The sequence below is a fragment of the Heloderma suspectum genome, chromosome 1, assembly GCF_057233095.1.
Source record: "Heloderma suspectum isolate Gila_16-S chromosome 1, 16-S_ref, whole genome shotgun sequence".
NCBI lineage: Eukaryota > Metazoa > Chordata > Lepidosauria > Squamata > Helodermatidae > Heloderma > Heloderma suspectum.
The window spans coordinates 141,571,437-141,594,724 of record NC_139458.1 but is presented as its reverse complement, the minus strand read 5'-3'; the positions used below and the strand labels follow the sequence as shown (position 1 = coordinate 141,594,724).

The window sequence follows — 23,288 nt, the reverse complement described above, 5'->3', positions numbered from 1 at the left end:
TATTATGACTGGGGGACATTCTCCCTAGCCACTTTATCCACAGTAGGCATAATATTATAAACCTCTATCATATCCTACTCCACAGTTGTTTTCTAAACTACAAAGCCCAGCTCCTTTTAGCATTTTCTTATGGGAAGGGGCTCCAAGATCTTGACCATTTTGTTTGCCTTTTTCTGCAAATTTTCTTTCTCTGACATCCTTTTCCAAATGGCGTAAATAGACAGTACACAGTATTGCAAACATTTATGTATTATTGTAAACATACTATGTAAATACACAGTATTATAAACATTGTTGTTGTTGTTCAGTCGTTCAGTCGTGTCCGACTCTTCGTGACCCCATGGACCATAGTACGCCTGGCCTTCCTGTCCTGCGCTCTCTCCCGGAGCGTGCTCAAGTTCATATTCATTGCATCCGTGATGCTATCTAGCCATCTCATCCTCTGCCGTCCCCTTCTCCTTTTGCCTTCAGTCTTTCCCAGCATCAGGGTCTTTTCCAGAGAGTTTTCTCTTCGCATTAGGTGGCCAAAATATTTCAGCTTCAGCTTCAGTATCTGTCCTTCCAATGAGTACTCAGGGTTTATTTCCTCTAGGATTGACTGATTTGACCTCCATGCAGTCCAGGGGACTCGTAAGAGTCTTCTCCAGCACCACAGTTCGAAAGCATCAATTCTTCGGCGCTCAGCCTTCCTTATAGTCCAGCTCTCACAGCCATACATTACTACTGGGAAAACCATAGCTTTGATTAGACGGACCTTTGTCGGCAAGGTGATGTCTCTGCTTCTTACTATGCTGTCTAGGTTGGCCATAGCTTTCCTCCCAAGGAGCAAGCGTCTTTTAATTTCATGGCTACAGTCACCGTCTGCGGTGATCTTGGAGCCCAAGAAAGTAAAATCTGTCACTGCTTCCATTTCTTCCCCTTCTATATGCCAGGAAGTGATGGGGCCAGATGCCATGATCTTAGTTTTTTTAATGTTGAGTTTCAAACCAGCTTTTGCACTCTCCTCTTTCACCCTCAACAAGAGGCTCTTGAGATCCTCTTCGCTTTCTGCCATTAGGGTGGTATCGTCTGCATATTGGAGGTTGTTGATAATTCTCCCGGCAATCTTAATTCCGACCTCTGATTCATCCAACCCGGCATTTCTCATGATGTACTCTGCATATAAGTTAAATAAGCAGGGTGACAATATGCAGCCTTGTCGTACTCCTTTCCCAATTTTGAACCAATCGGTTGTTCCATGTCTGGTTCTTACTGTTGCTTCTTGACCCTCGTACAGGTTTCTCAGGAGACAGGTAAGGTGGTCTGGTACTCCCATCACTTTAAGAATTTGCCACAGTTTGTTGTGATCCACACAATCAAAGGCTTTAGCGTAGTCAATGAAGAAGAAATAGACATTTTTCTGGAATTCTCTTGCTTTCTCCATGATGCAGCGAATGTTGGCGATTTGATCTCTAGTTCCTCTGCCTCTTCGAAACCCAGCTTGTACTTCCGGTAGTTCTCGGTTCGCATACTGCTGAAGCCTAGCTTGTAGGATTTTGAGCATCACCTTGCTGGCATGTGAAATGAGCGCAATTGTGCAGTAGTTTGAGCACTCTTTGGCGTTGCCCTTCTTTGGAATTGGAATGTAAACTGACCTTTTCCAGTCTTGTGGCCACTGTTGAGTGTTCCAGATTTGTTGGCATATTGAATGCAGCACTTTAACAGCATCATCTTTGAGGATTTTAAATAGCTCAGCTGGAATACTGTCATCTCCGCTAGCTTTGTTGTTACTAATGCTTCCTAAGGCCCACTTGACTTCACTCTCGAGGATGTCCGGCTCAAGTTCAGTGACCGCACTATCATGGCTATCAGGGACATTCAGATCTTTCCTGTATAGTTCTTCTGTGTATTCTTGCCACCTCTTCTTAATCTCATCTGCTTCTGTTAGGGCCCTGCCTTCTTTGTCCTTTATCATGCCCGTCTTTGCACAAAACGTTCCCTTGAGATCTCCGATTTTCTTGAAGAGATCTCCAGTCTTTCCCGTTCTGTTGTTTTCCTCGATTTCTTTGCATTGTTCATTGAAGAAGGCCTTCTTGTCTCTCCTTGCTATTCTCTGGAACTCTGCGTTCAGACTTATTGTGATACAGAAATTATGACATTAGCTGCTTTCGTTTCAATTTCTAGCATGGAATTTACAAGTGTGAAGAGCTGTTTCCATTGTGCAAATTCACCATCACCCCAGATCTCTTCGTCAGTTCAGAGTCAGACCCCTTCAGTGTATATGTGAAGTAAGGTTTTTTGCCCCAGCATGCATCATTTCACATTGAACCCCATATGGTACTTTTTGCCTATTCACTCCATTTGGAGAAGTCTGCTCATAACTTCTTCATACATAAGAAGAACTCTTCATACTGCTCGCGTTTTCATCGTCCTGAATAATCTGACCACCTCATTGCTCATCCCTTGACTCCAAATCATTTTGGAGACCCCATTGTTTACTTCACTCCACTGTAAGCACTCTCCATGAGGGTCTTTCCTACCGCCATGCAGACAATGTGAACTGAGCTTTCCATGTAAACACCTGCAGGAGGGAAGCCCATCACTGTAGGCTACAGTAGAAAGAGAAGGCAGTAAGTTGAGTACATTTTTTATTATCATGGTACCCCACCTTTCCTCTAAGTAACACATGGTGCATACGTAATTCCCCTCTTTTATCCTTACAGCAATCCTGTGTGGTAGATTAGACTGAGAAATAGACTGGCCCAAGATCATCCCATTAGCTTCATGGCTGAATTGGAACTTGAACCTGGGTATCCCCAGTCCGGGTCTGGCACTGTAACCACTACACCATGCTGGCTCTTTACAGATCTAAACAAAGCAATTGCAGAAGCATCCATGAAAGTAACACACAAAATGTAAAGGGGAAGAAGCTTGCTGAGCAGATTGGAGAGACTGTTTTAGGCATGTGGAGCAACAGAGCAGCAGGCATGGAGATGGTCATAGGGGTGGGAGAAGAGTATGGGCTTGGCAAGAGAGATCTGTTTCCCTCCTGCATTTATTTTAAGGCCCAAGCATCCCATCTCTTCCATTTCCTCACTCCCATCATGCTCTTGCACATCATCCTTGCGCCTGAACATGGAAAGATTAATGTCCAGTCATTTACTTGATAAGTAATCTGTCCCCAACCACGTGCTTTGTTTTGGTACAGGAAGCTGACTTAGGAATTTGGTGGGGATTGGTGTGTGCTTATATCTGCAGAGTTATGAGTTCAAAAGAGGTCACTGTGTGCGCAAAGGTAGGAAACGAACAGGGTTGTGTTAAAGCAAAGAAGCAGCATGATGAAGAAAATTAAAGAACCAACCAAGGAGGAGATAATAATTGCAGAAGCAGCAAAGCAGCGCTGGAGATTCCACGAGATGCTCTGAAGAAAAAAGGCAAGGTGCTCATGAAGGTCCCTGAGAAAGTAGTCCTTGAGGGGGAAGGGAGAGGTGGATTTTGGATGGAACGCCACGCAATACTGACAGAACCTTTAGTTAAGGACCTCGTTGCAGAACTTGAAAAAGTTACTTTTAAGAAGGATATTATCAAGTCACCTTGGTATGCATATGTATACCCAAATGATGAGAAAAGAACCATTTACTTGTGTGGTCCGTTCTGGGAGGCTTCAAAGTATCTTGAAAATATGTCCCAGCCAGGCACACTCATCCATGAAGTGTCTCATTTCCTGGCTGCTGAAGACTTCACCTATGAACGAAACACTATTTATCTTGGCTGCAAAGGGTCTGTGATGAAAGACTGTTCATCTAATGGTTCAGCCATCTTGTCTCCTAACAAAGACAACTCCTGGGATGCTCTTAAGAAAGCCTTCTGGAATGCCAGCAACATTTTGTGTGAGTTTGAGCTCACCTTAAGCCACAAAGGAAAATATGTGGATGGCAAATACTTCTGCTCTGGAGAAACTGCAAGGTATTCCGTGTGTGAGCAGTCGTGACCAATTCCACTCTTGCAATGTTGATGAAAAGTGAGTACATTCCAATCCCAGAGGTATTCTTGTTGTGAGGTGTGGGCTTTCAAGCTATATGGGTTACAAGCCAAGATAAAAAATTAATACACGGAACAAAATAAGTACAATCCCACACTAGTGGTAGTCATTGGCGGCAGATACCTCCTGGGGCTGGTGGATCCCAAGGGGATCTCCACAGGCAGAACAAAAGGGGTCACTGCAAGCAAAGTGGGAAACTGAGGCACATGAACTTTAAGATCATGTGGAGTGTGTGCGGGGGACAACACAAAAAAGCTGTGTCCAGAGCCCAGCAGCAGTTCATTGCCAAAGCGGAAACTGAAGCATAGTAGCCTTAAGATCATGCCTGCAAAGCATGCAACAGAAAGGGATGAGGACTTTGCATACGCTCAGTGAAACTTTAGCCTTCCTTTTCATGCACTACTATTACGATTAGCCGCAATCCCCATCTTCTGCCTATCTCAGTGATTGAAACATAAGCAGAGAGGTGCTGGGACTCAGGGGCTCAATTTATGGGAGAAAAGTAAGGGGACCTTAATAACTTCCATAAGCCTCAACCTGATGCACCTGGTGCATCTCAGCGCAATGCCAGTGCAGCTGCCCATCCAGCTGCAGCAACTTGGGCATGCCCACAGCTCCTGGGCAGATGACGTGAAGCGCCTGCTGCATTGTCATGGCTGCCCCCTCTCCTCTCTCCTCCAACGGCAGCCTCGCCTGCCTGATCCATCACACAGGGGGAGCCATGCAAGGTCTGCCCTGCTTTCCTACTTCTTTCGGTGGGAGAGCTCTTCTTCACCTCCTGCCTCCACCTCGAGGAGCTTTGCCACCCCTGCTCCCTTCTGTAGCTGATCTTGGATGGGGCAGCCACCATGTTTCAAGTGAGGCTGCAACCCCTTGAGAATCAGGCAGGACTTATAAAGCTCTTTATTCAACCTGGGGGGTGTCTTCACCAGCAATTTACTCCGAGCCGGCTGCATGTTGAGGTTGTTAGGGACACATGACGTCGTGGCCATCCAGCAGCCACCCCAGCGCTTATCAGGAAAAATAGATTTCCTGAGACTGCTTAAAGTCCGATTCTTTTCCTTAAGTCGGGTTCTCCAGGGTATAGCTGTTGTGTGCCCCAACCCCTGCATCTACCTCGGGTATGCTAGCCCTGCCCAGGGAGGGTGCCTTGACCCGGGTCAAAGGGTGTTTCCTGTCCCCTGTGTTTCCCAGCACAAACCAATTAGTGTCTACTACTAACTCCCATTATGCTCAATGAGGTTTGCGCACATCAGAATTTACAGAGATGGCCTTGAATTGAAATACAGATCTTTAAGCACTGATTGCCTGAAACCTGTAAAGCCCTTTACCGAACTTGCGATTCTCAGTGGCTTGGTTTATTGCCTTAAGTAACTACTTCACACCTTCATTATAGAGATCCTGCAGTTAGAAAGGGTGCTGGTTTCCCATCCCTGTGTCCCCCCCCACACACACACACACACTTTCCCAGCACAAGCATATGTGTGTCTGCTCGGAGGTAACTCCCATTGTGCTCAGTGAGGCTTGCTCCTGAAATGCAAGTGCATCTGGCATTTCAGGGGAAAGGAGAAAGGGGGGGAGAGTGCGGGGGAAGGCTCTCTTATTGGTTGAGCAGCCCCTGCCAGTCAGATGATGTTCACTCCAACCCCCACCCCCACCAGGAAGCATGTTCCGTGAAGTGATTTTTACTGGTGTGGAGCACTCTCTCATGAAGCCCTGCATGGACCAAAACGGATTCCTTTTTAAAAAATCTGGTGCTCCTCCATGCGCTTCTCATTCCGTTGTTGTGGAGACACAGTCCAGGTCTGCTTCTTTCTCCTCATCCTCTATGTCCCTCCTCCTCTGTTTCTGTTATGCTGCATCACTTCCTGCTAGCTGTTCCCCCCACCCCCAGTCTTCCCTCTGTGTCACTAAGTTCTTCTTCCTGTCTGCTACTCCAACTCCAACTAGTTCCACATACAGCAAGACACACACAGTAAAAATTTACAAATTAATCAAAAGCCAATTGACTATGGGCGTCTTCCATGGATGCCCATACTCACAATGAAAAGAATAGGTGTCTCCCAATTGGCTGTGGAGCCACATTCTGCCCATATTTGGGAGTCAGACAGAGCAGCCCTCTCTGACTCCCTACAGTAACATGGGGGGGGGGTGTATTGTCAGTGCCCTCCCTTTCCAAAGAGTAGGATTGCCACCAGCAGTAGTAATTAAAGAAAACATTACAGCCCCTTTTCCTGGACTTGCTATGTTTCAGAAAGGTGCTTCAGTCATGCCTTTTGCTAAGTTCTGTTTGTTGCATTGATGAAGTTTCACCTCCAACAGTGGCCACGGCATTTTGAGGTTGCAGTAACATCGAGAAATAAATGAAGTTGCTTACATCCATTTTGTCTACTTTGTAGGTGGAAAACAGAGTGTCTTCTAAATAAACTACTTGAAAGAGCACAGACCATATCACCCAACATGAGATGGCTCCCCAAAATTGTAAATGAAATAGATGACTCTCTCAGAAAAGCCAAGGTTACAAACAAGGATGGTCACTCCATAACACTTGCTGGAGGAGTGGCAGGCAAGACATCTGGAATGGTGCTCCTTCCAGCTCTTCATCATTTGGACTTTCTCCACCGGTGACAGTGGCAGCAGCGACTGTGGGAATGCCTGTGGGTGATGTTGTCAGTGCTTCCATTAACACCTTCGAAGCAAAGACAACCACTGCCAAGAAAGAATTGTACGATATCTTCACTGAATGCCAACATTTGATATCCAGAGGTTTATAAGATTCCTAAAGGATGGAGCTGAATTCTCTGGAGATCACAGGCAGGAAATAGATTTCTATACTTTCCTGGTGAAAGTCCTGGTGTTTATGAAGGAAGACACTGAATCCAGGAAAGATGACGAGCAGTAAATGCAGTCTTAATTTGGTTCCATAGTTACATGGTATCTTCCTGGACAGTATAGAAGTCCTAGGGAATCCTTGCACAGTCTTTTTTGGACAAAAGGAGCTATACAAACATAAACGAGCGGAGTCAGGAGTATGGCTGCAATGGGGATTACCTTGCCACATTTAAATGGCCTAATATATGAATTTGTGAACCTCCCAGAGAGCTTCGGCTATTGGGCTGTATAGAAAATAAATAAATGAATGAATGAATGAATGAATGAATGAATGAATGAGAACGTAAGAAAGCAACCTTTCTTTCGGTTTCCAAGGCTGTTGTGAGTTAGTTGACTGCTGTCATGCCTGAGACCCAGTCCAGGAAGATGCTTCAGACAAAGTGCCTGACATTTCAGACCTCATTGAACCCCCTGACACAAGCACTACCCCAGGCCCCTCCAGCAGCTGTGGGGAAGCTACGCTGGGCCCTCCAACAGTGGTTGACCCTAAGGCACTCACGGGCTGTGGCAGAGAGAGCACCAGTGGCAGAAGGTGCAGGCACAAGCTGCTACTCAGAGGTGAAGCACACACCTCTCCAGACTCGTCAAGAGTAGAGGTCTACTTGGGTCTCCTCAGATTGAGGGAGGCTCTGAAGCTTAAGACTAATGGCTTGCAGCTGCATCTGGGTGTGGGCTGGGAAACCCAACTATACAAGTCCTCAGCTGAGACTTGCTTTTTGATGGAACAGCCCCTTTATTTCAGAGCCCAGTGCTGTATAGACCAGCTCTCTTCTGAGATCCTGCTTCTTCTTCTTTGAACAGATCTCCTGTGCTGCTGACCCTGTTAAGAACCTGATCTTTGCATTGTGCTTAATTTCAACTGTTTGCCTGTGCTCGACTTCAGCTCTGCCTCAGATGGAACAAGAGATGCTGTGGCTGCAGCCTCAAATCAATGTCTTGGGCCATGTGAAGAATGCAGAGTTCTACCTGCTGTGCTCTTGTGTGTTTGTACACATATGTAAGCATGAGGGAGCTCTATGAGGACATCCTGGTCCATTCTGCTAAGGTTTCCTGCATTGTGCTCAGCATAATTTATTTCACAAATATGTGATCTCTCCAAGTGTACTGTAGTCTTTCTGCCTTAAGTTAGCCCTTCTTTAGTGGTCCTTTCTATTTTCCTTCGTGTCAGATATCTGTATCTGTTCTTCAGTAACCACAGGCTAAGGTAAGTATTTTCTTTCTCTTTTTTACTGCTCAACAAAGTTAATTCAGCCTCTCCTGTTGTCAGCCACAGATGGGCGATTAAGAAATTTAATAATAAATACATAAATAAACAAAGGGTGAATTTACACAACCATTTTGTGCATGACATGAGGCTGCAGAAGATTTGAATGTAACTAAGCAGCTGGGTGAAGATATTTACAGTACCAGTACAAATTCTGGGGACTTGAAAATGATGTTTACACAATATTGTATAAACACAAAGTTTACACAATGATGTTGGATGCAAAGTTTCCTCAACTCATGCCCTCTTGAGCATCCCTGAACTCTCACCAGGAACCTGGCCTTCTACGTAAGTCAATGATTACCAGCAGTAACTGCTCCTGTGTTCCAAAATCTCAGCCACTGGAAATGGGGCTTTCAAAATTATTGATGGGCATTACTACCAGCAGCTGCTGCTGCCTCTCCCTGTCTGCATCCCAGTTCATTCAGTGATGTCTGTGGAAAATCTTGAGAGAAAAAAAGCTGGCTTGGCTGTGTTTTATCAAAGGAGAAAGCGGGGGAGAGGGCGTGGATGGGGGGAAGCCTCTCTTATTGGTTGAGCAGCCCCTGCCAGTCAGATGATGTTTACTCTTGCAACTTAGAATGGAGCAATGCACTTGCTCATGGAGCCCGGCCCAGACCGAAACCAGCTCCTTGAAAGTTGCGGGTAAGCCATTCCTTCCTTCTCCTTCCATTGTCGTGGAGACACGGTCCTGAAAGGGCTCCAGCCCAACTTTTACAGCAAGTTTCTCATTACTGCCCATGACATCAGGAAAACACATTCATCTAGAGATGTACCTCGTACATACATACACACCTTTTTTGGAGTCATATCTGCTGACACAAAGGGATACTGACAAAAAGGGTTCAGTGGTAAGGGTTGATTCCCACCAGAGATTTTCGTGATATAAGAAAACACATGGATATACCATTGTGTGTGAAGATCATGCATGTATCTATTTTAGCATGTGGACTTCCAGTGAGTATCTGTTGCTTGTTATGGCTTCCAGTCTAGACCATTAAAAAAAAAATAGTCTGAAGAGGCAAACATGGGCTTTGGAGGAGGGATGAGAAGGGGCTTGGAGGGGCAACTTGAAGTGAGGATGATGGGTGGGCTATGGTTTATCATCCCCTATCCCCCTCCCTGCTTCACAGCTTCTCTGCCACAGATCCTTCCCCTAAAGCTGCTTTCCCTAGGAAAAGCAGTCATCTGGCTTTTGCGGCACACACGAATGTGACATGAAGCCCTGCCCATAGTGTAGAACATGCGCTGAAGTCCTTTGAAACACATCGGGGTTATTTGAGAGATGCCCAGGGGCTCCTATGCAGACCCGCTGAAAGTGTTCCTTGGAGGAATATGTTTGAGAACCCTGCTCTGTCTTAATAGTTGAGAAATATTTCACAACAAAGACCAGGACCAAACACAGCAACAACAGAGAGTCCATACAAAGAGCCTTTCCCTCAGTGCTGAGCAACCAACAGAGGTACTGACAGAGCTGGGTTTATGTAGAAGGCATTTGGATGATAGCCGCACCCAATCGTCTAAACGCCTTCTACATAAACCCAGCTCTGTCAGTACCTCTGTAGCTTTTTCCTGTAAACCTGACTGCTTCTCTTCAATGAGCCCTAGAGCAGGGTGGGCAACATGTGGCCCTCCAGATATTTAGGCCAACAACTCCCATCATCCCTCATCATTGACAATGCTAGCTAGGGCTGATTTATTATTTATTTATTTATTGCATTTATACCCCGCCTTTCTCCCTCTCGCAAGGAACTCAAGGCAGCTTACATTATCCTCCTCCTCACCGTTGTATCCTCACAACAACAACCCTGTGAGGTAGGTTGGGCTGAGAGTCTGTGACTGGCCCAAAGTCACCCAGTGAGCTTCCATGGCCAAGTGGGGACTAGAACCCGGATCTCCCGGCTCCCAGTCCGTCACTCTCACCACTACACTAGACAGCATATGATAAGCAGGAAAAGGAACTGGGATTATAACTGTTGTTTTTGTATGTACATACTTTTGTATATAAATGGTTTTGAATTGTGTTTGATGTTGTATTATATTGTATTTTTCAGGTTTTAATCTTTTGTAAACAGCCCAGAAAGCTTTGGCTATTGGGTGGTATAAACATGCAATAAATAAATGGCCTTCTGAGTTCTAACACCATGAGAAGGTACCTTCTCCCTCCCAAATAGCATCTGAAGCTTTTAGCCCCCCTTCATCCTGTAGCCTCTTATCTCATGCACTACCTAGTCCATCTGGCCCTGCCCACTAGGGCTCAGGGCCACCCACCTCCCCATCCCCGCATCTCAAGGCAGAGAGAGAGCACCAGCTGTTAAGACCAGCCTGTCGGGGCTGTCTCCAAACCACTCCAGTGATCAGAAATAGGCCTTACTGTGGGAGCCTGTCCTGAGCTACGAGGAAGGGCAACAGGGAACATGGTGCATGCTGGGAAGCAAGATGCTTAGGGTGGCTGCGGGGGTCGTACTTTAGAGGACAGTTCTCTACTGGAGGGGCTGTCAGAGAATGATCCTCTGTTTGAAGGGTTGGCCTGTCTAAGTCTGCCTGGTTTAAAGATAAAGGACCATGAGAGAAGAGAGACGCAGGGGCCTTCAAATTGCCCATCAAGATATTGCACATGGGAAGCAGGCTAAACTGGCACACAGGTCACCTGGTCAGTCTTCCCCACTACAGTAAGATGTCTTGTATTTCTATTTAAATTATACTAGTGACTTCCCATCTTGCATCTATACATATAAATCTGCACCTGCACACTTTATGCAAACCTCTTGTCCTCTTTGTTAGCAAGTATCTTATTTAAGGCTAGGGAAGGGACCTGTCTTGACACAGGCTGGAATGGCCCTTAAGCCTGATACAGTGAAGCCTTCAAGCAACTTATACAGCAGGTCACATTGTGCCTGCCTTCTATGAGTGAAGCCGTCTCAGCTGGCACCCCTAAACACAGCCCTCTGCCATGGTCCACCCCTTTAGCCCCGTAAAGGGGGGGGGGTCTGTGCACTCCATTCCCTTGAGGAGGGGTGCTGCCCCACAGCAGTGGCGAGGGCAGGCTGGACTCTGTCCCTCAGCCTACTGATCACCTCTGGCTTCAAACTGTATGGACTGCAATGCTATGTGCTGGTTAAGGAAATCTGCCCCTCGTGGCTGAAGCTGTTGCTACAGGCTTCAATTACATGGACACATTTAAATTACTTAAAATTAATAAATGTGTTTTCAAAAGGAAATAACCTTGAGGTGCACACCCTGAGGGTCCCCATAGTACGCATGCCAAGTTTCTGGTGTCTAGTTTTCACAGTCTCGATGCTACGGGAGACTAACTTTGGGTCTCCCACATCACATATACTTTGCTGTTTCAGGGCCAAAGTACAAGGCACAAACAATACATACATCACTTATATAATGACAACCATACACTTTTCAAAAAACAAGCTGGTGACCTGAGAATGAACTCTTAGTGGGTTTCCTCTCAGTTTCCACACACACGGACAAACACAAATTTACCAGCACTAGCAGCCACTCTGATGGGGCGGGGTGAGTGTGGGGTGGGTTCTTCCTAAACTGAAATATGTCAGGGCAGACATCAGGCTGACGAACCTGCAATTCCTGGGTTCCCCCTAGATCCCTTTTTAAAAAATTGGTGTTGTTTTGGCTATCTTACAATCCTCTGGTAAGGAGGGCAGTTTTAGTAAAGTTGTATATATTTGATAGAGAACAACTGTCTTTAAAAGCTCTTGGCTAAGTGCTGCAGACCTAACTTCCTGTTAATCTAAAGCCACATAGGGTCTATCCACTCCCAAGCACATTATAACTAGCAGTGAAAACAAAAGCCCAGCTACATCAGCCTCTTACCTTGCTAATGCGGAGCTCTGTAGGCCCACCTGTTTGCATCTTTTCAAGGTGAGAAAGCAGCTGCTGAGGCTCTTGAACAGCCCAGCAGACCAAAGTTGGCTTGGCTTCTGTCAGCAACATTGTACTTGCTACCTCCTGGCAGGGACGAGTCAAGAGCTTTCTTTGCAAAGCCCACAACTGTCTGTAGCTCGTTGCCTCCAAGCTTGTACCGGCAGGCTGGGCAACCCTCTAAAGCTGTGGTCTTCATACCTTTTTGATCACGCACCCCTATCAGTAAAAAACAATTGAGCACGCACCCCCAATATATGTATATTTATTTATAAATGTTATACATGTACTACTGTACTAATATATTATGTACATTATAAAATATTCACAAAAAAAGAAATGAGATGAAGATTAAACAGTATTTTAAAAATAAATTACTTTATTTATTAACATTATAAAAAACCTTTTTGCTCTCACTAAAAAAAAGTAATAATCTTTTTTTAGAGAGCAATGTGACTGAAGATGCTTCATTTTTGAAAATCTTGGTGTAACACTTTGTGATACAGCGATTCAAAGGTCTGATTCTAAGTTCAGTTTATTTCAATACTTGGTTTTAATGGCTGTCATAGCTGAAGGAAGGAAGGGGTTTGGAGAGCAGATTGGGGAGGTATTAGGGCAGCATGGCAGAAAGCATGGAGATGGCCATAGGGATGGGAATTTGGCAGAGAAATCGATTTCCTTCCTGCATAACAAGGCTGCAGGGTCCATGCATCACACCACCTCCATTCTCTTACTCTCATCATGTTCCTTCATCATCCTTTTGCCTGTAGGTGGAAAGAGGAATGTCCAGTGTTGTAAATTATTGTATAAGTAACTTAACCCCAACCATGTGCTTGATTTTGCAACAGGATCGTGAATTAGAAAGTTGGGGTGGATTAGTGTGTCCAATTATCTGCCCAGTTATGGATTCAAGAGAGGTCATTGTGTGGAAAAAGACAGGCAACAAATGGGTTTATGTAAAATAAAAGCAGCAGTACAATGAAAAAAGCAATGTAATGACCAAGGGGGAGGCAAAAATTGCAGCAGCAGCAAAGCAGGGGGCATTGGAGATTCTGCGAGATGCTCTGAAGAAAAAAGACAAGGTGCCAGTGAAGGCCCCTGAGAAAGTAGTCCTTGACAGGGAAGAGAAGGATGCGTTTTGGATGAAACGCCATGCAGTATTGACAGAATGTATAGTTAAGAAGCTCCTTGCAGAACTTGAAAAATGACAGTTAAGGCTATTACCAAGCCAGGGATTTATGCATATTGTAAAGGATTATTGGTCTCACCCCCAACAACCCTGCAAGGTAGGCCAGGTCTAACTTGGCCACAAGTTCCCCAAAGTTGACCCAGTAGCTCCCCTCCCAGGCCAGTAGGCACTGTATTTAGCAATGAAGTTAGACAGGGCACACCACACCAGCTGGAAGTTGAATAAAGGTTTATTAGGGGAAAGGAACAATGAGGAAGGAACGGGGAGAGGTGGAAGTTTGTAAAGGAAATTACAAGCAAGTTACAACACTCAAAGCAAAACCAGAAACACCAAGAGCAAAATCATAAAGCTAGCTAGTTTATCCTATACATACCAAAATATGGGCTTCTCAGGATAGCCATTAACCAGCACCACACCCTAGAACCGCCAGGGCCAAGAAGAGACACCAGCCCTTTCTTTAGCCCTCTTTTTATTGCCCAGCCCCTGAGTTGCTAACTCAGGGCAGATTTAAAACACCCAATCAAAGACCAGCCCCAAGACACCCCCACTCCACCCCCCAAAGAGGCTGGAGCTTCCCACCAAGCACGGCTGTTATCATTTTCCCAATTAGCTGGAGCAGAGTGTGGCCTTGAGCTGCTCAGCTGAGAGGCCAAAAAACAATCAACCTCCAGGTCGCTACTTCATATGTGACTACCTGAGCGTTCCTCATGGCTCCAGCTTCTACTATCCCATTCTTGACATGTATGTATATCCAAGAGATAGGAAAAGAACCATTTACTTGTGTGGCTTGTTTTGGGAGTCTCCAGAGTATCCTGAAAAAGACTCCCAGCCAGGCACCCTCATCCATGAAGTGTCTCATTTCCTAGATACTGAAGACTTCAATTATGAAAAGAATACTATTGAACTTGCCTGCAAAGGTTATGTGGTAAATGGCACCTCTCCTCTTAAAAAAGACAGCTGGGATGGCCTTAGGAACACCTTCTCGAATGCCAGCAACACTGGGTATGAGTTCGAGATCACCATAAGACACAAAGGAAAGTAGGTGGATGGCAAATACTCCTGCTGTGGGGAAACTACAAGGTATTCTGTGTGTGAGCAGTCGGTGCCTGACCACTTCTTCACTTGGAAAATTAACAAAAAGTGATTATATTTTTATCCTAGGAATATTCTTAGGTGAGGTATGGGCTTACAAGGCAAAATAGCTTCCCATCCCCTCCACACACACTATTTGTCCTTCCAACCCATTTGTCACCAAGTGACATTTTCCCCCTCATCCTACACCCTGTCTTGTCTGTCTAATGAAAATTATAAACCCTTTGAAGCCATGTCATTTCTTCATTGAGATTGCACAGGCCTACCATACTGTTGGTGCAAAATAAATAAAATCCTGTCAGTAATATCCTAGTCCTTGCTCACCTGCACTGCTTGCCAATTTGTATCCGGGCCAAATTCAAAGTGCTGGCTTTAACCTAAAAAGCCCTGCATAACTTGGGACCCCAGTACCTCAAGGATTGTCTCTTCCCGTATGAACCTATCCAGCCCCTAAGGTCAGCATCAGAGGCCCTTCTCTGTGTGCCCCCTCCAAGAGAAGCTTGGGGGGTGGCAGTTCAGGAATGGGTCTTTTTTGTCATGGCCCCGTGTTTACAGAACATGTTCCCCAGGAAGCTTGCCTAGTGTCAACACTTTCATCTTTTCGGTGCCAGGCAAAGACATACTTATTTTCCTAGACATTTGAACATTAGTTAAGGCCCAGTCATTGCAGGCTGCTTTTGTGGCGTTCACTCTAGGCTGGGAGGAGGAGGCGGCGGCGGATGGGCGGGAATTTGGTGTATTGTGGATGAGCACTTTTCATTTTGGGTGCTTGTTTTTTGTTTGTTTTAGATTATGTTTTATGGTGTTTGTTTTTATTTGTATTGTGCTGATTGTAGTGTATACAATTTTAGGGTTTATTTATTTATTAAATTTATTAATTGCCCATCTGGCTGGTCACCCAGCCACTCTGGGCGATGTACAGCATATAATAAAACAGTTTAAAACAATAAAATTCTATAATGAAAACATTTTCTAAAATACCCTAACTCACCCCAAATGCCTGCCTGAACAACCACGTTTTTAATGAACGGCGGAAGCTCATTAAAGAGGGGGCATGGCGGAGTTCCCTAGGGAGGGAGTTCCACAGAGTGGGGGCCACCATAGAAAAGGCCCTCTCCCTCGTCTCCCTCGTCTAACTGTCCTGGCTGATGGGACAGAGAGAAGGCCATCCGAGGCTGATCTTGTTAAGCGGCCTGTCTGGTGTTGCTGAAGGCGCTTCTTAAGATAGGCTGGGCCGGAACCATATAGGGTTTTAAAGATCAAAACCAACACCTTGAATTTGGCCCGGAAAACAACTGGTAATCAGTGCAACTCCTTTGGCACTGGAGTGATGTGATCTTGCCGGTGGCTGCCTTTAATCAGGCGAGCCGCTGCGTTCTGTACCAGCTGCAGCTTCTGAACCGTCTTCAAGGGTAACCCCATGTAGAGCGCATTACAGTAGTCTAAACGAGAGGAGACCAGGGCATGTACTACCGATGGGAGCAGATAGTCGGGAAGGAAGGGCGCAGCCGCCATATCAGATGGAGTTGATACAGCACTGTCCGGCTCACAGCTGACACCTGAGCCTCCATGGACAGCTAGGAGTCCAAAATGACCCCCAGGCTGCAGACCTGGTCTTTCAAGGGTAGCCGTACCCCATTCAACATTTCTATATTAATTATAGATTTCTGTATTTGTGTAAGTCACTTTGAAACAGCTTTCTGAGGTGAAAAGTGAGGCATAAATCTTACAAATAATAATCATATAATAATAATTAGTAAATCCCATACACAGCCTTTTTTCCTGACCTTGCTATGCTTCAGAATGGGCCACAGTCATGCCTTTTCCTAAGTTCTGTTTCTTGAAATCAAACCGATGAGGTTTAACCTCCACCGATAGGTGGGGCATTTTGATGTAGCAGTAATACCAAGGAATAACCAGTTACTTTAAAAACACACATTTTGTCTACTTTTTAGTTGGGAAATAGAGCTACTTGCAAAACAACTACTTAAAAATTCGGTGACCATATCACCCAAACCGAGAAAGGTCCCCAAAGTTGTAGATGAAATGGAAAAATCTCTCCAAAAAGCCAAAGGTGGTATCTCCATAACACTTGTTGGAGGAGCTGCAGCCCTGACGTCCGCAGCAGAGCTCCTCCTAGGTCCGGCAACATTTGGACTTTCTATACTGGTGGGGGCAGCAGCAGTTTTAGGTGGAATCACCTGTGCTTCCACTAACTTCTCCAAAGCAACCACCATCAAGGAGGAATTGTATGCCATCTTCACTGAATGCCAATGTTTTTTAGATGACTTACAGAGTCTTATAAGATTATTAAATGATGGAGTTGGATTTCTCAGAGAATATACACAGGAAGCTGAATTCCAGGCTTCCCGGGTCAAAGTCCTGGAGCTTATGGACACCATAAAGGAAACCATTGACTCCAAGAAAGATTATGGGCAGAAAATGCCTGCACTCTTAAATCAGTTCCATGGTTACATGGAAGATGCCCTGGAGAGTACAGAATCTTTTTGCAAAATCTGTGTTTCACAAAACGAGCATCTTTCCTCATTCTGCTAGTATTGCTCTGGCCCTGACTCTGCTCAAAAGCCTAAATATACAAATGTAATGTTGGGGGGGGGGGGTCAGGAGCATTGCTGCAATGGCAATAACCTTGCTGCACGTGAAATATCCTCTTTTTCTTTGGCTTTAAACCCTACCACCACACCCCTAAACAGCCCAGAGCTTCCAGGTTCAGATGTCACAAAACCACCTAGGAATGGGGCATGCCTGGGTGGTTAACTGAAATTGGAAGTGGCCCACATGCAGTGCTCGTCCCTGGCCATTCCTGGGTTAAACAACTGAGGAATTGCCACCATGGTGTCCAAACTGACTCTATAAATGACCTTTCATGCCTCCACCAATGTCTTCACTTTATGTTACTCAGCTCACAACTGCACAGGCCACAGCTGGAACTGAAGCCCTGGATGGTGCTGCTGTGAAGCCAGGAAAGCCAAGTGTTCTGGAAAAATGTTGTATCTTATCTTAGATGTTGTATCATCTAACTCTGGCTTATGCATCTAAACATCTGTATTTTGCAGTTTATATTTGTTGCTCCTGAATTAGCCCCTAGAACAGCAGAATATATATAAAATATATATTCTGCATTTCACTATTCTCAGTCCGTAGAGTCTTAGGCACAGGTGGACTGTGCAGTCTCACTTCCTTCTCTCCAGTGCCACAAGCTGGAGAGACTGGCACTGATTCTGCTGTAATGGAATATGCATTATAGTGTGTGAGATTGATAAGAATTTATTGTATTTTGTAGACCTGATTAGTTTTGTGTGTGTTGTGAACTAAGTGTGAGTATTGGAAAGTATTCTTAGAAATGGGACAAAAAAGGCTGCCACAAGTGGGTTGGTTAATTATTAGAGGCAAAAAGCTTCTTGGCTTGGGAGGGATACCTTCATTAAGTAGTAGTAAACCTGATATTAAGTCAGTATTATCCCTGGCTGCATTGGGAAGCAGTCCTCTTAGGATTAGGTGCCAAAGCTAGGTACAAGAGTGAGACCAGACCCGAAGCTTTCGTCGAGGTCATGAACATAGAAGTTTGATCTGGCTGAGGAAGAGATCCTGGGAGAACGAGAAACCCATACTTATGCTAGCTCTGTCCACCATGTCTATTTAGTATTTAGGTAAATATGAAATTTTGATATTAACTGTTAGATTGAGATGAACTTAGGTCTTACTGTGTTAACAATATGCTTGCTATTATTTCCATTATACTCTTGGTGATTATAACTTGCATGTATTTAGGGATGTTTGTGGTCTGCCTTGTCATGATGAAAGCATGTTATTCTTTTAGACTGTATAAGCAATAAATATATATTCCTTAATACCAAATTTGTGTGTCTGGCTTGGGAGAAGATTCAGAGACCACTACCCATACATTAATTCTTGAAGCCCAAAACATTCAGCAGAGATTTGTAAATTTATCATTGAGTGAGGTCCATCCCCAAGCTGTTGTATCCTCTCTTGGTCAGATGAATCTCAGATGTACCCATTCAAGTAAGGTAAACAAGCTAGTCAGATGGAGTGGGAATAAGTTACTCGTCTCAATGCCATCTATCTCTATATCCATGTGGAGTAGAAGTCATGTGGAAATAGTGATGCAGAACTTTCCCACCCCCACTTTAAATGGGCTTGGCTGCAAGGAGGTCAAATCAGTCAATCCTAAAGGAAATCTACCCTGACTGCTCATTGGAAGGACAGATACTGAAGCTGAAGCTCAAATATTTTGGCCACCTAATGCGAAGAGAAAAGTCACTGGAAAAGACTGATGCTGGGAAAGATTGAAGGCAAAAGGAGAAGGGGACAGCAGAGGATGAGATAGCTAGATAGCATCACCGATGCAATGAATATGGACTTGAGCACGCTCCGGGAGAGAGCGGAGGACAGAAAGGCCTGGCGTGCTATGGTCCATGGGGTCACGAAGAGTCGGACACGACTTAACAACTAAACAACAACAACAAATGGCTTAGATCAGGGGTGGAGAAAATTTTACCTAGGACAGCTGCTGACCGACTGGAAAATTCCATCTGAAGAGGGGGCCATCAATGGTGAGTCCGGCCAGATCTGATGGTGGGCAGAGCCAGCTCCCCACATGAGTTACTATAACGTGCTAATGTGACATTGCACACAATTACAGGACTGTGAATCAGCAGTATTGAAGGCCTGCCCCAGTACAATTCAATTCGGACCATTGCGCTGATGTGACATTGCACAATTGCAGGATTACAGGACTGTGAAGTAGCAATGTTGTAGGGCAAAGTAAAAGTAAACAGGAAAGCTGAGCAGCCAAATAGCACTACTGCTTAATAGTGCTAAGTGGGAAGAGAAACCTGTGTCAATGGGTGGGGGGAAGGGACGGCCCCTACCCCTTGACCAGGTGACAGCCAGGTCACAGACACACCCCTAGGCACACCCAGTATGCAGGATTTAATGCGGAAGAACAGGGCACACTGCAGCGGAACCGCATGGGAACCATGATTAAGGAAAAAAAGATGTGCTAAAAGGATTTTGCGAAAATGCACCTTTTTTATAGGGAAGCTGTGCAGCTGCTGCAGGGTGGTGACAACATCATGTGTCATGAACCAACCCTGATGTGCTCTCACTCCGCACTGTGTAGATTGGGCCCTGCAGTCAGCCATTTGGTTGGAGTCACCATAGGTATTCACTAATGGATGACTTAGGCTCTCCTCACATGAGGCTTTTATCGTGCACTTGTGGTTGGTCACTCACAGAAGTTTGCAGGTCCTCTTCACGATGTCGTCAACCTCCGGTGCCTCTCCCATCATTTTTAAGCTTTACTCCACCTTTTTTTAAACTGCTGAAAATGCAGTAATAAATATAAACTGCCATCAAAAAGGTGGTGTATTTCCGGAATCACATCATATCGCAGCGCCATCTACTGTATGAATGATACATATGGAACTTGTCAACAAAAGAAATAGCCAGAAAAAAGGGGGGAAGTGCATGTATTGTGCCAAGCATAATCCCGCAAAAACTCTGGAAGATGAAGCCCCAGTAAGGGTGTGGGATTTTTGCTTCAATGTAGAGAAGCCCTTAAATTGCCCAAGTTTAGCACCTGGCCCCTTTCCAATACAAAACAATTCACACAATTTGTACATGGTGTGAGTTTGCAGGAGATTTGTACACAGTGAAGCACTTGGGTGGAGATGTTTACAGTACCAGTACAAATTCTGAGATCCCAAAAGTGAAACAGCCAGTTCACACAACAATGCTGGATAATTTTCTCAACTCAAGCCCTCCTGACCATCCCTGAGCACAGGCTTGCATGGAGATATGTCACCATGAACCTGCTATGTAGATGTCAACAGTGACCAGCAGTAACAGCTACTGTGTTCTAAAATCTCAGCCACTGGGGAAAGGGCTTTCACAACTCTAGATTGGCACTAGTCCCACCTGCTCCTGGCTCTATCCTATTTCATATGCTGATGCTTGCAAGGAATCTTGAATCTTGGAAGGGGGGGAGAAGGAGCTCGCTTGATTGTGTGAACCAACTCTTTTACTTCAGAGTTCCGAAACTACTGGCTTCTTCCAAGCATAAAATAGAGCTGGCACAGCCACCAACCATTGAAAATGGAGCTGAAAGGGCACCAGCCCAAGCTCTCACACCAAGATTCTCATTATTGTCCATGAAGTCAAGAAGACACATTAATGTAGAGATGTATGTGATATAAACAGATACATATACCATTCCTACTATTGGGGAGTCATACCAGCTAATATGAAGGGGTTGTGATGAAGAGAGCTCCATGGTAAGGGCTGATTTCCACCTGAAATGTTCCTGATGTAGGAAAACACCTGGGTGTACCATCATGTGTGAAGATCATGTGTGAATCTCTTTTATCATGTGAACTTGTACTGAGGACCTGCAGCCAACTGTGGCTTCCAGCCTAGACCATTATAAAAGCAGTCCTCAAACTACATGAGCTGTATACCCATGAACTCCATGGGTGAATTTCCTATGGAAGAGCTACTTCAGGAGGAGGATTTGGAATGAAAAATAGCAGGGAACTTCTTAGACACCTGCCACTTCTCTGCTCCAAATCAAGTCCTCCCCCAGCAGGATTCTAAACATGCGTTTGGAGAGCAACTTGAAGTGGGGTTGATGGGGGGGAGATGGTTTGCCATTCCTCCTTCCCTTTCTCACAGCTTTTGTGCTGCAGACCCTGAAGGTGTTTTCACAAAAGCAGTCATGGGCTTTTGGGACACACATGCATGTAACATGCAGTCTTGCCCTGAGTGTACCCCCACACAACAGCCCCCAACCTGGCACCCTCAAGGTGTGAGGAACTACAACTCCCACCATCCCCAGTCAACTTGGCCAACGGCTGCCCTTGAACATGGCCTAAAATCCTTTGAAACACATCAGGGTTCAATGGCAGAAGCTTAGAGGCTCCCATGCAGACCAACTGAAAGTGTTCCCTGGAGGAATGTTTGAAAAACACAGCTGTATGATAACGTTTAAGAGAAATGTTGCATGAAAAAGCAGACCAAACAAAGTTAAACATCTGAGTTAAGAGCCTCTCTTTACTTAGCCAGTTCCAGGCCCCTTTCTGTTCCCTGCCTATACTCCAATAAATAAATATTGCCACTAGATAAGGTGAATGGTATGTGTGGGAGAAAGTTTATCACAGAACTTCCAAAATGTTATCAGAAACAAAGTCAAACAAATCTTGTCTGTCAATGAAAGCTGCTACAGCCATATCCCAGTCACTTCTACCCTTCAGCACTGGCCTCTGGCTATGCTCTGAACTTCCCAATCAACTTCAGGTTCTCCTCATCTTTCACAATACCAGAAATAAAAAAAGCTTTAAACAAATAACTACCAAAGCTATGGAAAGCTAGAACACATCAGTTTGGCTCCAACTCCGCATGCACCACTTGCTTCCTGCTGGCAAAGAGGAAGAGCTGGTTAGACTTACCAAGGTCCTGGAATATGTATAGAGCAGCCGTCCTCAACCTGGCATCCTCCAGATGTGTTGGACTACAATGCCTACCATTCCCAGCCAGCATGGCCATGCTGGCTGGGAATGGTGGGAGTTGTAGTCCCACATTTGGAGGACTCCAGATTGGGGATGGCTGGTATAGAGTATCCCTGGTCGTATTTGTGGGGTAACACATGGCTGTGCTGCAACATTCTTTCCATCCCGCAGCCCACAAATGGCTGCTCTGTTTCCTGTGAAGCTGATGCAAGACAGCCTCATTTGCACTTATGTCCGAGACCCTGGAGAGATGCTTCTGTGGGCCAAGGGATAGATCTAGTCTCTTCTCCCAACGTTTAGCCGGGATGATGTCTGCAATGACTGCTGACTGTGTTAACTTCCTCTACTTAAGGTTGCCAGCCCTCAGCAATCAAGCCAGAGCAGTTATGTTTTGAAAAATGTTACTTGGATGAATCCTGGATGCAACTCTTCCACAGATAGGAGGATGGGAAGCTGGCCACTGCAGAACCAGAAGAGGAAAATTAAATCTGCTTACAAGAAGATGCAGAAGTTTCCCTACAGTTGGAGACTCTAGTCCTGTTCCCCAAGTCTGGAGGTGGTGTATGCGCCCCATGCTGAACCGGCTTTGTCTAAACAAGGCCAAAGTGGTTCCCCCATGTTTGTATGAGCAGGAAAGCTTACAAGCCCCTCTACGCTTTTATCCTGCGATCGAGATTGGTTTATCATGGAAGTTTGTGGGTCCTTTACATGATGTCATCAAGCTCCAGGGCCTCTCCAGTGCTTTCTTACCTTTGTCCCAGATTTTTTTTAAGATCAGGGATAATGAATTATTTAAATATCGCATGTTGAATTTCTCCACGAAAAGAGAAAGTTGCGCTCAAACAGCAGTTATACCACAGTGCCATCTAGTGGCTATATAATGAAACATATAAAACTTGCAGATAAAGGAACTCCCCAGTTTAAAAAAAAAAAAAAGCATAAGTGTGTGTAAAGGGCTGATCTTAATTCTGCAAAGAATCTGGAAGCAGAAACCCCAGTAAAGTTGTGGGATAAAAAGTTGTGAGATAAAAAAGCCTTTGTGTAGAGAAGCCCTACGGCAGGACTGAGGATTCAGGACTGGGATCCTGCTTCCCTGAGCCATCTTTTCACCTCCTCCCACTTGTGTGTTGAGAACACAGCTCCTGGCACTGCTTGAGCTAAAGGAGCCCAGCATTAAGGCAACACTATCTTCTACTAGCATATCTACACAGCAGCTGCACATACTGTTGGGGCCAAACTATATGTGACATCAGGAGATTAATGATCAAACCTTCAGTGACTTTTGAAAACAAGTTAAAAGTAGTCATCTGTGACTGCAGGGGTAATTCAGATTGGGACTGCACCACTGGGGGAGGGGGATTAATCCTTCTCCCGATGCCAATGTCCTCA

The 23,288-nt window shown here is 45.2% G+C and overlaps 2 pseudogenes; both read left to right on the top strand.

Moving 5' to 3' along the window:
* The first annotated feature begins 3,241 nt into the window (after nucleotides 1–3,241).
* LOC146358180 (uncharacterized) lies at nucleotides 3,242–3,970 on the top strand (annotated as a pseudogene).
* A 9,096-nt stretch (nucleotides 3,971–13,066) lies between these two features.
* Nucleotides 13,067–16,908, top strand: LOC146358179 (uncharacterized; annotated as a pseudogene).
* The last annotated feature ends 6,380 nt before the right edge of the window (nucleotides 16,909–23,288 follow it).